This window comes from Equus quagga, chromosome 7, assembly GCF_021613505.1.
Source record: "Equus quagga isolate Etosha38 chromosome 7, UCLA_HA_Equagga_1.0, whole genome shotgun sequence".
NCBI classification, from domain to species: Eukaryota; Metazoa; Chordata; class Mammalia; order Perissodactyla; family Equidae; genus Equus; species Equus quagga.
The window spans coordinates 9,788,696-9,805,559 of NC_060273.1; the positions used below are offsets into that span (position 1 = coordinate 9,788,696).

At 45.0% G+C, this 16,864-nt stretch overlaps 1 long non-coding RNA gene across 2 annotated transcripts in view; it reads right to left on the reverse strand.

Moving 5' to 3' along the window:
- Positions 1 to 5,571: 5,571 nt before the first annotated feature.
- LOC124241462 (uncharacterized) overlaps positions 5,572 to 16,864 on the reverse strand; it is a 30,802-nt gene continuing 19,509 nt past the window's right edge. Inside the window, exons 2-3 of one of the 2 annotated variants that reach the window (XR_006889223.1) lie at positions 15,522 to 15,564; positions 5,572 to 6,638 (exon numbers count right to left, since the gene is read on the reverse strand). This is a non-coding gene — a long non-coding RNA (uncharacterized LOC124241462). Of the gene's footprint in view, positions 6,639 to 9,611; positions 10,678 to 15,521; positions 15,565 to 16,864 lie in introns of those variants that run through there. The other variant, XR_006889224.1, reaches the window with a different exon arrangement.

A 16,864-nucleotide genomic window follows, 5' to 3' on the forward strand; every position in this document is an offset into this window, starting at 1 on the left:
ACCAATAATATCTTTTCAGAAAAGGGCTGGCCTTTCAACTGGGCACAGTTTGCCTTAAGGACAAACTCGCTTGGGTGTCTCTATTTTCTTCGTTTGCCCTGAAAGTGGCTACACAAATGCCCCGGGGAGAGGAAGGGAGGTTGGAGGGCTGGCTGCTCTCACTTCCCTCCTTGCTAACGAGGGCAGGACGTGGATGCCGCAGGGCCTTAAAACCGTAAGCTGCTCAAGGGGTACAGGCGGGGGTCCCCCAGATCAGGTCCCCTGGAACTCATGGACACACTTCTCTTTCGATCTAATCCTACTTTTGTGTATGTGGGAGGGAGGAGCGTTGCAACCTCAGGGAGCACTTTCCTGCTGGGAGCTCTCACTGTGGGATATTAGGATGAAATGCTTTTCACCGAAGTGGAAAATAACAGCTGGGCCCGAGGCAGCGAGGGCCTCTGTCTGTACTCAGCTGACAGTGAGGGCCCCTTTGAGGCCCCAGGAGAGCCGAGCCAGTCTTGCTGTTGGCATCAATCGGCCACGTGGGCATGCCCTTGAGACCTGCAGCTGCCATCTCATATGCTACGATCTGCTCCTCTCTCCCTCCTTTCCTCCTCTCTCCTGCAACCCTCCTTCCAAGAGGTTTTCATTTTTTTCTTAAGGCAACACATTTCAGGATCAGATATGAACTGCTTTTCCCCCAAAACTCAGGGACATGAAAGACAGATCGTTTGGGGTGATGAAAATGTTCGGGAACTAGATATTGGTGATGATCGCGCAATGTTATGAATGTAGTAAACACCCCTAGTGGTAAATTATATGTTACATGTATTTTACCACAATTGAAAAAGTAGACTGTCTCCTGGGTTCTCTTTGGGGCAGCATCCTAAAAGAGGTCAAATATTGGAATATCAGGGATGAATGAGATCTTGGGGGACATCTGGTCCACCCCTCATTTTATAGATGAGGGTCCTGAGCTCCGTGGTGGGGAAGCGATGCACAGAATGGGCAGAGGTGGGGTTGGACTCCACCTGTTGAATTCCACCCTCTACCGTGCGCTTTTGGTCCTGATGAGGGAGAGGCACTGGTCTGCCTCTTTTCTCAGCAGTGGGCTCTCAGATCTGGCCATCCTTGGATTGCATGCAGCCAGCAGACATGTTTTGTTTGGCAGCACTGTGTTTAATATCCTAAAATTAATTGCCAGCATTTAAAATCTGGCAAATTCACACAAAAATCCAGACTTCCAGCCTCTTTGAACAAACAGAAAGCTCTGGCAGCATTGGGCCCACTTTCCTGTATGGCGGCACTGGGAACTGATAGGAGCATGTTCTCTCCAGTACTCCGCAGTCCTCACTGCTCCCCACTGTCTCCTGTTTATCCACAGGCTTGCACTGTTCTTTTAATGCTCAGCCTGCCCTCCTCATTTCTACTGTCCGTTTACCTTGGGGATGTGGGGGGATTGGCATCCCTGTTTTAGCCCGGCGCTGGAGGACTGTGGGTCTCTGAGTGTTTATCCTAGGTGGCATATGGCTGCTGGGGAAAGTACAGATGGTGCAGGGCACACCCCTGGAGCTCTGGGTATCTCATCCTTTTCTGTTCCACCTACACTGTGGCCCCAAGATACCGTGGGCTAGCTTTAGCTGGAGAATTTGCTTCTCTGCAATGCCTTGCCTTTAAGAAATGTTCCTGGGCCAGCCCCGGTGGCCTAGTGGTTAAGTTCAGTGCTCTCTGCTTTGGTGGTGTGGGTTTGGTTCCTGGGCATGGACCTACACTGCTCTGTTAGCGGCTGTGTTGTGCTGGAGGCCCACATACTAAAAAATAGAGGCAAATTAGCATGGATGTTAGTTCAGGGTGAATCTTCCTCAGCAAAAAAAAAAAAAAAAAAAAGGAAGAGAAAGGTTTCCATTTTATAGATGGGGAAACTATAGGAGAAACAAACATAGGGACATAGCCAAAGAAGAAACTCACTTCCAGGCTGGCCGAGCATCGTGTCTGAGTGGATGTGGGCTTAGAGTGGTGTATCCGTACAACGGAATATTATTCAGCCATAAAAAGGAATAAAGTTCTGACACATGCCACAAGATGGGTGAACCTTGAAAACATGACGCTAAGTGAAAGGAGCCAGACACAAAAGGACACGTTTTGTATGACTTGCCTTATATAAGATACCTAGAAGAAGCAAATTCATAGAGACAGAAAGTAGAGTGATGAGTGCCAAGAGCTGGGGGGAGAGGGGGATGGGAGTTAGTGTTTCAGGAGTATAGAGTTTCTGTTGGGGGTGATGGAAAACTTTGGAAATAGATCGTGATGATGATTGCAAAACATTGTGAACATAATGCCACTGAACTGTACATTTAAAAATGGTTAGGGGCCAGCCCGGTGGTGTGGTTGTTGAGTTCGTGTGCTCTGCTTTGGCAGCCCAGGGTTCACAGGTTCGGATCCTGGGTGCAGACCTATGTACTTCTCATCAGGCCATGCTGTGGCAGCATCCCACATATAAAGTGAAGGACGATTGGCACAAATGTTAGCTCAGGGACAATCTTCCTCAAGAAAAAAAAAAAAAAAGAAGATTGGCAACAGGTGTTAGCTCAGGCCAATCTCCCTCACCAAAAAAAAAAGAAAAGACAAGAAAAGAAAAATGGTTAAAGTGGTACATTTTACATTATATTTTTTACCACAACAAAAGAAATAATAAAAAAAAGTTATCATCAATTGAAAGTTCTGTGTGGTATTGCTGCACCTCTCTTCTCCAGTAGTGGTACTAAATACGGAGAAAGGGAGGGCCAGTCTGGTGGTGTAGCAGTTAAGTTCACAGGCTCCGCGTCGGCGGCCCAGAGTTTGCTAGCTCAGATCCTGGCACAGACCTACACACTGCTCGTCAAGCCATGCTGAGTCAGCATCCCACATAGAAGAGCTAGGACCCACAACGAGGATATACAGCTATGTACTGGGGCTTTGGGGAGAAAAAAAAAGAGGAAGATTGGCAACAGATGTTAGCTCAGGGCCAATCTTCCTCACCAAAAAAAGAAAAAAAAAAGCATACATAGAGACATTTAAATAAATTTTTAAAAATAATAAATAAATATGGAGAAAGGGGACCAAAACTTTTAAAAAGTTCTACGGTCCTCTAAGACACCAGTGAGAGGGCAGGTGGCCCTCCCCTTTCAACCCTCAGTGCTTAGTAACCCCTAACTCGTTTCTCAGACGTCAGATCACCTGCTGCTGCCTTAACCTTTGCAGTCCCTGCATTTTGCCCTCACAGCATTTCATACAGTTGCAGCGGATCACCTTTCAGGGTGATGAGCTGATTAATATGTTTTCTCACTTGGCCGTAAGCATCACAGCATCCCATGAGCAGGAACCATGCCTGGTTTTTGGTTCAACATTATATCCCCAGCACTTAGCCCAGGGCCGGCACATAGTAGGCTCTCGACAAATATTTCATGAGTGAAAGGCTAGAAGTTCAAAAGACAGGTGGACTGGGAGGTCAGAGCATCTCGAGGAAGACTCACATTCTCCCCCACCGTGTTGCCCGGATGGTACTTCCATGATTTATCCTGCTCGGAGCCATTCTCCTTTTCTGGCTTGCCTTAGCCAGAGTCAGTTTCTGCTGTTTGCAACCAAACCACCTTTCCATTATGTAAACTCTCTGGGCCTCAGTTTCCTTATCTGTAAAAAGGGGATAATAACAGCGCCTTCCATTTATTCATTTTAATAAGGATTACATCCGTGATTTCATTCAACGTTCACCATGATGAGGATGAGGAGGAGGAAGAGGAAGATGGTATCATGTGTATTTCCTATTGCCGCTGTAACAAATTCCCACAAACTTTGTGGCTGGAAATAACTAAATTTCTTTTCCTTACAGCTCTGGAGATCAAAAGTCCAAAGCGGATCAGCAGGGCTCGTTCCTTCCGGAGGCTCCAGAGGAGAATCTGTTTCCTGGCCTTTTCTAGCTTCTAAAGGCTGCCGGCAGTCCTTGGTTCAGGGCCCCACATCACTCCAACCTCTGTTCTGGTTTCGCCTCTCCTCTGATTCTCCCTCTAAGGACCCTTGTGACTGCATTGGGCCCATCCAGATAACCCATGATCTTCTCCCCATCTCAAGATCCTTCGCTCCATCTGCAAACTCACCTGCAAAGTCCCTTTTGCCATGGAAGGTAATAGAGTCACAGGGTCCGGGGATGAGGATGTAGATATCTTTGGAGGGCTCTTACTCAGCCTACCACCCCATGTGTCCCAAGTTTTGGTTTAAAGCTTCCAGGAAAAATAAGCTATCTTTCCTGCCTTCAAATTGCTTATAATCCTGTTGGGGAGACAAAACATTTCCACAGTCCACAAAGACCCAGGCAGTGTGGTCCCTGCTGTGGTGGGAGGTGGAGGTGATGTGTTGAGAAGATGAAGATGAAGCAGGAGCCTTCCCCCCAGGCCTCTCCTGTCCCCAGAGCCGCAGCCTACAGCCTTGTAGGCCACGCCCACCCAAATCCAGGGGGGCCACCTTCCCAGGTGCTAGGATGTGAATGCTGTCCCCTGCAGGTGTGTGACACAGTGTCCCTGCCTTCTCCTCGTAGGAAGTGGGAGGCTCTGGGAAAGGCAAGATGGAACCTCTTCACTAGATCAGCAGAAGCCTTTGCTTTCTAGTTTTATTGAGTGCTCTGGTCTGAATGTTTGTGTTCCCCCCAAATTCACATGTTGAAATCTTAACCCTTAAAGGTGATGGTAGGAGGTGGTGGGGCGTTTGGGAGGTGCTTACGTCGTGAGGGTAAACCCTTGTGAATGGGATTAGTGCCCTTATAAAAGAGATCCCAGAGAGACCCCTTCTCCTTCTGCCGTGTGAGGACACAACAAGAAGTCTGCGACCCTCATCTGAACACGCTGGCACCCTGACCTCAGACTTCCAGCCTCCAGAACCGTGAGCAACAAATTTCTGTTATTTACAAACTACCCAGTTTGTGGTATTTGGTTATAGCAGGCTGAACGGACTAGACATTGATGCTTGGTAAGTTTCATTTGGACTCTGGGGAGGAGGTTCTCAGTGTTAAGTGGGGCTAAGCATCTGGAAGGTTAATTGATGATAAAGAGGGGTGAGGGTCAGGGTAAAGGCATGTTCCCCTCCTCCAACTTCCCAGAGCCCGGAAGAAATTGTATCATATCAGTTAGAAACGGGGCGGGACGGTCCAAAGAACAAGAAATCAGCTACTACATCATACGCCATGTGACACCCCACGTGAGTTCTGCAAGAGCATGAACCTGGCAGATCTGTCATTGAGACAGTAGAACACCACTGTCAAGACCGATAAAGACAGGCTGTGAGCGATTTAACTGAAGTAGCCGGAAGGGAGACCAGCACTACATGTCCAAATAGGCTTGGCCCAGCCCCCCAGCCCTCAGGTAACTGACTCTGGGTCTGGCACGTGGCTGGAATGAATTGGGTCATTCACTGGTGAATCCTGGGTTTTTCAACTGGTATCTGTTCTGGGACCTGGTCCGTGCAACTCTGCTTTTCTAGAGTAAAAATTGTGATGTGTATCTCAGTAAGGATTACCTGATGTGTGTGAGCTATGTGACAAATAGAAAAGTCTCAAAATTTACTTCTACATTGAATTTTTTTTACAAAAAAACTTTATTTAGATATAATTCACATACCATAAATTCCCACATTTAAAGTGAACAAGTGAAGAATTCTTTTGTATATTCAGAATTGAGCAACCATCACTGCACTCAATTTTAGAACATTTTCATCATCGCCAAAAGACACCCTATACTCACTCCCCATTTCCTCCCAATATCTACTCCCCAGCCACTGGTAGCCACTAATCTTACTTTCTATCTCTATGGATTTGCTTGTTCTGGACGTTTCATATAAACAGAATCTAATGATATGCAGTCCTTTGTCACTGGCTTCTTTCACTGAGCAAGATGTTTTCATGGCCCATCCATGCTATAGTATGCATCATAGTTCATTCCTTTTTACAGCTGACTAATATTCCATTGTACGGATAGACCACATCTTCTTTACCCGTTTATCAAAGGATGGACATTTGGGTTACTGATACTTTTGGCTATGAACAGAGAGTAATGTGAGTATAGACAGTACTGCTGCTATGAACATTCGTGTACAGGTTTTTGTGTGGACATGTTTCACTTCTTTTGGGTACATGCCTAGGAGTGGAATTGCTGGGTCATATAGTAACTCTTTTGAGGAACGGCCAGTTTGTCTTCCGAAGCAGCTGCACCATTTGACATTCCCACCAGCAATGTACGAGGGTTCCCATTTCTCCAGATCCTCCCCAAGGCTTGTCATTTTCCATTGCTGTTGCTGTTGTTACTAGTTAGGCTGTTTTGATGGCCATCCTGGTGGAACTGGAGTGGTTTTGATTTGCAGTTCTCTGATGGCTAATGATGTTGAGCATCTTTTCACGTGCTTATTGGCCATTCGCATGTCTTCCTTGGAGGAGTGGCTATTCAGATCCTTTGCCCATTTTATAATTGGGTACATTTAATTTTGAATGGTCTCCTTAACAATTACACATTGGAGCCACTATAGAATTGATTCACGGCGGGCGCTCTGAAGTCGATGGCCTGGATTTGAATCCCAGCTTGGCCACTTGACAGTAGATAACTTGAACATTCTCTCCGGACCTCAGTTTTTTCCACCTACACAATGGGGGACAGAAATATTAGCTGCTTCATAGGGTTGTTGTGAGGATTAAAAAAGGCAGTGTGTGTCAAAGGCTTGGTAAAGCTTAATCAGGGCTCAGAAAATATTACCCATAATAGCAGCGTCGTCAATACTTAGTAAGCTCTTTCTATTTTACTATATGCACATAGGCGTTCTCATTTAATCTACCTGGCAATCTTGCAAAATAGGTATCACCATCTGCATTTTGCAAGTGAGAAAACAAAGCTCAGGGAGGTGAAGGGGGGCGTCCAGGGCTCCATAGCTGGGAAGAGGCAGAGCAGAGGTTCCTGCCCAGCTCCGGACCACTCCAGGGCCCTCTGCAAATGTTACTCTTGGCAAAGTTTTTAGCTTGAATCGGCGTCTCCTCTTGCAGCTTCTGCTATTCAAATGCAACGGTCATTAAGCAAATGCTGTCAGAAAGGAATCAGAGAAGAACCCAGTAACGAAATCATCAACAGCTTATTCAGGCAGAGAAAAGCTAGAGCAACCCCAAGAAGCATGTGTTTCTCTCGTTTGGGGCTGGCTTTTGAGTCAGAGGATCTTTTCACGTAGTCCTGGCCTGCTCTCCCTGTTTAGTATGGCCTCTCTAAGAACCTCACGGGGCTAGCTGGAAAACAGTGAAAGGCAAGCATCCATCATCCCTCCTTCTTCTGGAACCACTACTTAGGAGTTCTGTGTAGTTCCCCATAGCGACATTGGGTGTCACCTTTGAGTTGTCTGAAGCCAATCTCCCCTGGAAATTGACAAAACGTGTCGTTTTCCAAGAGTTTCTGGTTCTCTGAGATCCAGTTTGGAGGTATTCATCACCAGCCCTTCGGCTCCCAACTCAGCCTGGATAATCTGGTTCTCATTTGCGGGGCCAGCGTGGTCCTGCAAGAAGAGGGCTCCTTGCAGCTGATTCAGTTTGGGGTTTGAAAATGGGCTCCATGGCCGTGACTCGGGAACTGACTTCTCTTCTCTTCAAAAGTGGGTGAGGACATAAGGATGAGAGAGTTTATGCAAAGCCGCTACAACTTACGGCTCTTCTCTCCCAGATTCTCTGCGCTTCTGTCCCTTCTCAGGTAAGTCATCTGCTCACACATCTGTGTCCACACTAGGCTGTGAGCATCTGTGAGCTACTAGGGGGCAGGGACTCCATCCCTCACTCCCGCTTCTCTCCTTTCTTCCCTTTCCATCCCATGTATATTTGCAGAGTATATATTATGTACCAGGCCCTGGGACAAAACAGCAAATTTCTTTTCCTTCATGGAATTCACATTCTAAATTCTTATTTATCTGTATGTTCTCAGCATCAAGCATATACTAGGTGCTTAATAACTGCTTTCATGGCTTGCTGTATACTCCTCCCCTTCCAGTTTTTTCCATGCATATACTAACATATATACATGATATTTAAATTTTAGATGGACATGAGATCACACCTTAATACTATTCTTTGACTCCCCCCGCCCCACACCCACTTAGTTATGTATTGGGGGCCATCTTTCCATGTTAGAACACAAAAATCTACTTTAGTGTTTACATGCCCCTAAATGCTATTTAGGGTCTCTCTGCCCCTTGGAATCTAGAAAAGACAGGCTTGAACCCCAAATCCATTGTGTGTAAATTCTTAGGGCCAGGTTAGGATTAGGAATGGCTGGGTTCCCATGTTCTCATGGTCACTTCCAGTCCCTGTTCATGCTTCTGCTGACTTTGTTCCACCCCAATTTATTTAACCAGTCTCCTACTGATGGACATTTAGGTTGTTTCCAGTCTTTTGCTGTCACAAACAATGCCGCAGTGAATAACCTTGTTCATCCTTTGTTTTATGCATATTGAAGAAATTGCTAGAGGTGGCATTACCGGGCCAATTTAGCAATAGATATTGCTATAGATACAGATATAGCAATATCAGTGGATATTGCTAAATTCTCTCCTCAGAGGTTTTGCTAATTTTCATTCCCAGTGTAATGTGTTATCAAATTGTGATCTTTGCTTATCAGTGCATTCACACACATTTCTTTTTGATATTCTTTGTCTTTTCTTTCTTGTGACCTGTTGACCTGAAAGTGCCTTTTATGTTATGGAAATTATCCCTTTATAATTTGAAATGCAAATATCTTTTCTTAGTTTATTATTTGTGATAAAAATAATAATGTTTTCACATATTGAGGCATATGGAGGAAGTATTCTGGTTTAACTCTGATTTGGCCTAAAACTTCTTTTTTCCAGAGCAGCCTGACTTCTGGCCCAGCGAACATGCACTGTGCATCCGCTTCAAACATTTTCCCGAAGCAAAGAATGCCCTCTTTAAAGAGAGGGATGGGTGTCTCCTTTTCTCTGACGCCAATACCATCACTTCTTTGAAGATGAGTTTTCTTCTCAGAGAACCAAGGTCAAGTTGACCTGCTGTGTATGTGCTAAACTTCGGCAAAACATCTCCTTGTGACTTGGGGAAAATAATTGCATTCCTGTCATGCCTGACATATGTTCTTCGTTCTGAAATGGTATATAACCATGCTGTCAACCACACTTCTCTGGGGTGCTTTCTGCCCTGGTGGCGATGGTACTTCCGGGCTTGTCCTCAACATTAGCTCATTAAATATCTTTCTTATCTATAGATTGGTTATTGATGCACCAACAATTGTTTTTACATCATTTTTTTAACGGCTGCCTACATTCTACTGAATGGGCCTACCATAATTTTTAAGCAGTCTCTTATTGCTAGACATTTTGGTTGTTTCCAATTTTTTACTATTATAAATGACACCGCTCTTCCCACTAACCTGCATTGCATCTCTTTATGCTAATTTTCTAAAAGTGGAATAGGTCAGTTACAGAATATTAACTTTAAAAAGTCTTTTGACACCTTTTGGGTATTGGATATTATTTTTTTAAACTTTTTATTATTTAAAAACAACAAACATTTATTGATTAAAAAAAAAATCTCCCATGAACCAATCACCCATCCCCTCAGACCGACTAGTCTATTCTACCTCCCACCCACTTCCACTTCTTCTGTGTTATTTTGATGTAAATCTTTTCATCCGTAAAGATTTCAGGATTTAAAGAGAGGCTCTCTTTGGACAAGAAATTCACCATATCTCCTCTCGGTTCTTCTAGATAGCAGCAATGGAAAGTTACCTACCAATGCTGTTGGGAAGCATTCCTCTTGGAGGCCGCTCAGGGGCAAATGTCTAATCAGAATCCATGTGCCCCTTCTCTGGAGCTCTATTCTTGTTTTGCAGACAGGAAAAAACCACATGGATGACTCAGCCAGCCCCAGGGCTCTTTTGTCCACTGCAGGATCCCCACAGACCCGAAAACTTTGCTTCGCCCATCACTTTTCACTTATTTTTTATTCATCCCAAAGGCAGGCAGGAAATTGTTGTCAGTCCGTGAATCATGCAGGAATCTTTCCTCTGCCCTCTCCCATTTGGATGTTGCTTCCTTGAACAATACCCAAGTTGATGGGCATTTCTCCCCCACAATCTCATCTTGATGGGCTCATCTGGCTGGTGGGGAGCTCCATCTATTTCACAGCAGAGCCCCTGAGACTCAGGGAGGGAAAGAGAATTGCTCAAGGTCTCTCAGCCCGTAAGTGGGAGAACCAGGGTGTGAGTCCCGCTTTGTGGGCTCTTGTCACTAACCCACGTTGCCTCTCAAAAATGGTTACTCCCTGGGGAACTGCTCTCAGTAGCCATCAGGATGGAAAATGATCTCAAGCACAGTCCTCAGGAGGGTAAATGGCTGAGTAATGGACCTCATATTGGTGTCCAGGGCCTGCCCTGGAAATCTCCCAGGCCAGTTTCTGAAAAATCCTCTTGCTCCTGACAGGCTCCCAGTCTCCATCCTTAGCTGGCTTCACCCCAGGGGTCCTGGGCACTGAGGGGGTGGGGCAGCCACCCTGGGCTTCACAGCTGGCTCTCCTCCTCACTCACACAGTACCAATTCTTGCCAAGATGGCTGCTAATCCTCAGGAGCTGAGAAGCCGGTAGGGGAGGAAGACTTCTCCTCTACCTAATGTGGGTTCGTCTGGCCGGAGAACGAATTAAATTCACATGAGACAGAATAGCAGGGGAAAATTAAACAAAGCTTTATAACATGTCTACATGGGAGAGGTCAGGCAAGCTGAGCAACTCGCCAAAATGGCCGAAACCACCACTTAAATATCTAAAGACAAAGGAGAATGTTGCGGGTGGAGGGGGAGTCGATCATGGGCGATTCCCGCACAAGTACAGTAAACAAATGCAGATTTAAGTCCTTGCCTTTGGCATTGATTAAGAGTTTCTAGAGACAAGGTCATCTCCCCTTCTTCCTGGTACAGAGGGAGATATCTTTACAGATGGAGAGTTCCTTTACAATGTAAATGTCTCTTACAAAGGGTAAGTAAATTCTACTTTTCAGTTGCTTTCCTGTCTGCAAAGTAACTAGCCTCAAATAATCATCATGCCAAAGAGACATATCTTGGGGTGGCCAATTCCAGTCCCCACACCAGGAACCCACAGGGGTGCAGCAACATCCAGAGTGGCTGTTCCTCAGCCTGGAGATCACAGCAGCTGTCTGCCTAGAAACGTAGCCGGCAGCCTGACTCTACAGGCTCTGGCCGCATCACCAGGACTCTGAGCCCCAGGGGAACTACCGAATGCCAATGGGAAAGATAGGGATTTGCCCTGCTGAGTCTTGTGTTAGATAATGACCAGGGACAGGATTTCATTGTTCCCACTGTAGGCATTCAGACTATGTCATCCCAAACATGCCACTTTGGCATACTGATTATTTTGAGTTAAAATTACTCGAGAAGCAGCCAGTGGAAGAAAGACATTCCTTTGTCCCCCTGAAAGCAGGAGATAAACCTCCCATGTGAGAGGGACTCTCCCTGTACCAGGAGGATAAAAGGCATCTTCATCACCAGAGACGGGGAACTCAGGGCCAAGACGGCTGCACAAACAAACCTTGTTAATTTTTCACCATTTACTACCCCTAGCCCACACCCCTCTGCCACATTATTTCTTCACAAATTTATTGTTTCCTTGTCTAAAAGGTATCAAAGCTTCCTGCTCTGGGCGCGTCTTGGAGTCACACATCTTTGTGGGGCTCCCATACCTGCATATGTGCATAATTAAATTTGTTTTTCTCCAGTTAATCTGTCTTTTATTACAGGAGGTCTCAGCCAAGAACCTAGAAGGTGGAGAGAAAATTATTTTTCCTTCCCTACACCACTCAGCCCCATTAAATAAAAGCACATGACAGGGAGATTTCCACATGTGAGTTTTGACATGTGTCAAGGCTCAGTCATCATTTTGCACTGAGACCCCACCCCCCACCCCAACCCCAGTCCCTTCAGTGAGTTTGTGACCTCACCCTTCATCTGATAGCCCTGAGCTAACATCTGTGCCAATCCTCCTCTACTTCATATGTGGGGTGCCTCCACAGCATGGCTGATGAGTGGAGTAGGTCCACATCCAAGATCCGTGAGCCCAGGCTGCTGAAGCAGAGCACACTGAGCTTTACCCACTCGGTCACGGGCCCAGCCCCCAGAAATCCCCTCTTAACTGTCTGCAGCTTCCCCTCTTTCCCCACTGCAGTCGGTTCTCACAACACAGGCAGAGTGAGCTTTTAAAAACACAAATCAGACCGTGTCACTATTTGCTTAAAATCTATCCATGGCTTTCTTCCCATTGCACACAGGAGGAATCCAAACTCCATTTCTTGGACTCCAAGTCCCCCAGTGAACCGGTCCCTGCCTGCCCACCTCTCTTTGCTGGACTTTGTTGCAGGCTCACTGGCTTTCTTTTAGTTGCCACCTCCATCCAGCCCCCTGGCATTTGTACTTCCGCCTTCTTCTGTGGGGACTTCTATGAGCCTGGTCCTTACCTTTTGGGACTCTGCTGGAGTGTTAGTCCCTCAGGGAAGCCTTTCCTGATCATCTAAGCAGATGTCCCTTTCTTTTAAAGTAATAGCGTCTTTTTCATTTCCTTCCTATAATTTATCACTGGGTTGAATTATGTCCCCTAAAAAGATAAGTCCAAGTTGTAACCACAGGTACCTGTGAATGTGGCCTTGTTTGGAAACAGGGTCTTTGTACACACAATCAAGTTAAGATGAGGTCATCTTGAATTAGGGTGGGCATTCATCCATTGGCTGGTGTCCTTATAAGAAGAGGGAAATTTGCATATAGACAGACACAAGAAAGAACGCCGCGTGAAGACAGAGGCAGAGTTTGGAGTGACGCGTCTATAAACCAAAGAACACCAAGGATTGCTGGCAGCCTCCAGAAAGTAGAAGCAAGGAAGGATTCTGCCCTGAGCCCCCAGAAGGAGCCAACCCTGCCAACACCTTGATTTCAGGCTTCTGTGCTCCAGAACTGTGAGAAAATCAATTTCTGTTGTTTTAAGCCACTGAGTTGTGGTAATTTGTTACCTGGGAAACTAACACAGTTGGTAATGATTTTGTTTGCTTATTTGTTTACGATTTTTCTTCCAATCGAGAAGACTTTTACGTCTTTATTCTCATTTGTGTCCCTAGTGCCAAGCTGTGTGTCTCACACATAGAAAGCATGCAAATATTTCTGGATGATTCATCGCCCCACACAGTCAGCCACAGCATCTTGCCAGCTTCAGCTGGGCCTGTGTTCCTCGTCTGCATCGAGTTTACTGCTCCCACTTCTTTAGCTCATCATCTCCCTCTGAGTTATTGCAAGATCCTTCCACCTGATCTCCTTGCTGTTTAACTTTTTCTCCTTTTTTTTTTTTTTTAATACCAATCTGATCTCTTTATTCTTTCCCCCCCACCCTATCCTCGCTGTCGGGCCTTGGGCATGCTCTGTAAAGTTTCCTGCGCAGCCTCAGTCTCCTCTTCTGTGGAATGGAGCAACAACCGCACCTCCCTTACCAGGTTGCTGTGAAGATTAACTGAGAATCGATGCAAATCTCGTAGCACAACCCCCAGCACATCACAAGAGCCCTGGGAATGCCAGCTTTCACTCTTACGGTCGGCGTTTGTCCGGGAGTGAGGCTAGAGACCCAAGACTATATAAAATGAGTCCTTTGTTAAGATGGGGAAAGGCGTTTGAAAAATCACATGTTCAAAGCTGGCTTGCCCGATAACTGTTAAAGTGATGAAAAAGCAGAGTTTGCCTAGCATTTGGGCCTGCTGAAGTTTGGAAAAGACATCTATTTTGGAAGCCTGAGTTTGCATATCATTATATACACAATGAAAATACATTAAGTGAAAAACTTAAAGTAGGCTCACAGTTATATTAAAATCGTATCATTTGCACCAAAGACATAAGCTTAAATATAGAAAAAAAGGAATTCATTTTAATCATGGCTCAGAAATGATGCTCTCCATTTGTGAAAAACTCTCAATCAGGAAACCTCCAAAAAGAAGTTTAAAATGCATGGTAACACATATCAGAGCAATTCCAAAATTTAATGTGTGCAAATTATTCATATATTCATAATTTTATTATAGCTCATCAGATTTGGGGAATCAAGCACAGGGTAAATGGAATATCTATTAGCTGCTAAAACAAGGCCCATCAGTGAAATGAATTTAAATGTTGTAACTATCTTCCCATTGACTCTGAACTCTCACTAAAACACTAGCTATTTAATAAGACTGGAAGTTCTCATTGATTTGAAAGGCTAAATTAGTAAGAACCTTTTTTGTAAAAAAGCTTTCTTTCAAAAAGTCAGGCTTCTGTAGAATTGAACCAAACAGTGATGTGGTCAGCTGCTTTTCTGAAGCTGCTTTTGTTTGATTTGGAGAGTTTTAAAAATAGTGCCAGGAGGGGAGAGAGTAAATGATTGAAAACGAAAATATGCACATGCCTGCCTTGATAGTAGCTAGCCCCGGGGAGCTCCCAGCAGAATGGGCGTGCTGGTTTTTATGATTTATTAAAATTGGAAATTCTCCTAAAAGTTAGTAGGAGAAACAGAGAGGCTTTTGGCCAAAGTGCTACAACCTGGGAGGGTAGAAAGGATGCCTCAGGCAGCCAGCCTGCCAAACAGCACACTCTGCCCATCCATCCTTCTCTCCCATGTCTGTGTGTGTGCCCTCGCATTCTGCCCCCGTGGGAGAGATAAGGGGGAGAGTGCTTCCTTCATCTTGCCTGGAAACTCGACCCCCTCGTGTAGTTTTAGAGAACATTTTGAAGATCTTAAATCTGAGCGTCAGTTTGTATTCAGACACATCCTCCACTTTTCATTTTTCGAACTGTTGTGTCAAATACTGATTTCATTGAATTAAAAAAAAAATCCTAAATGGGATGATCTGGAGAAGAGATTAAATCATTCCTCTTGGCATTCTGATGTATAATCATCTTCCTAATGAACTTTATGTCTCCAAATCACATTTTAATGAGAACTTGTTCAATCTAATTTAGACTAAAAGGGATTGTGGTTGATTAAAAGTACCTAAAAGTTCTGGTGTGAAAACATTAGTGTTTCTAATATAAAGAGAATGCTAATGTGTCTCTTCCTGCTGGGTGGACGGTAGACGAAAAAGTCTCCTATGACATCTCTGCAGAATACCCCATCACTTGTAGAGAACCATTTGTAATTAACGACTTGGTCATTGCCTTTCTTCTCCGCAATGCTGAGCTCCATGAGGGCAAAGACTACAAACATTCTCTTCACTGCTCTGTCTCCAGAGCCTTGCACAGGGTCCAACAAACAGCTGGCACTCAATAGAAATTTGATGATGAGATATTGAATGGATCAAACGGAACGAGGCAGGGATGGATTCCAAACAGCCACTACTGGGGGAAGATGCATGGATGCTGGGGGAAGGTGAGGGCAGGAGAAGACCCAGCTGGAATGGCAACTGTATAGCAGAGTTTCAGACTAGTACTCTACAACAGAATATATACTTACTCAACAAGCACCTTTCAGAAGCCCACCATGTTCGAAGCATTTGCTAGGTGAGGGAGAAGAAGGTACAAAGATGAATAATGGTCAATTTCTTTCCCAGAAGGCACCAGTCATCTAAACAAACGGATGCTGTGTTCTAACTTGCAACAAAGAAGAATAGTATATCCTACTTGTTTAGTACCTGATATTCTTTAATTCAATTCAACAAGTATTTATTGCATGCCTACCATGTACCAGATACTGTGAGGTACTTTCATAAAAATAAGAAAAACAAAGGCTACCATTTTTCCAGTGTTTACTGTAAGTCAGACATTGTCTAAATGCTTTGCAGACATTAATTTTTAAAAATTGTGGTAAAAGGAAAACAATGTAAAATTTACCATCTTAACCATTTTTAAATGTATAGTTCAGTGGCATTGAGAACATTCACATTGTTGCGCAACCATCACCACCATCCATCTCCAAACTCTTTTTATCTTCCCAAACTGAAACTCTGTACTCTTTAAACAATAACTCCCCATTCTCCCCTCACCCAGCCCCTAACAACCACCATTCTGCTTTCTGAATCTATGAAGTTGACTACTCTAGGCGCTGAACGTAAGTGGAATCACACAGTATTTCTCTCTTTGCGACTGGCTTCTTTCACTTAGCATAACGTCCTCAAAGTTCCACATTGTAGCATGTGTCAGAGTTTCCTTCCTTCTTAAGGCTAAATAACATTCCATTGCGTGGATAGCCCACATTTTGTTTACCCATTGCAGACACTCTTCTATTTAATTCTCACAACCACCCCGAGAGACAGGCATTTATAGTGACACACAGTATGTACCTGCTCACATGACCTCAGTGTCCTTCTCCTGGAACCTCAGTCACTCGCTCGACCTGGATCTGACTAGTCACTTGCCTTGGGAGTCCTGGACCCATCCCTGAAGTCAGGTCAACCGATTGGAAGTGTGGGGTTTCTGGCTCCTCCTGTCATTTTCAGACCTGGATGAAATACCGCTATCTCATGTGGCTGCCAATGCAGCAGCAGGAGGCAAACCAGTTCAGGGTAAACTCCCAGTGAAGAACACCGAGTTGCTGAGGCAACTCATCGTCTTAGTCTGCTGGGGCTGCCATGATAAAATACTATAGACTGGAGGCCTTAAACAAGAGAAACTTGCTTTCTCACAGGTCTGTAGGCTGGAAGTCCAAGACCAAGGTGTCACAGGTTGGGTTTCTCCCAAGGCATCTCTTCGGCTTGCAGACAGCGCCTTCTCACTTTGTCTTCACAGTGCCTTTCCTCTGTGTGTGTGCATCCCTGGTGTCTCTTCTTGTAGGGACGTCATTCAGACTGGATTAGGGCC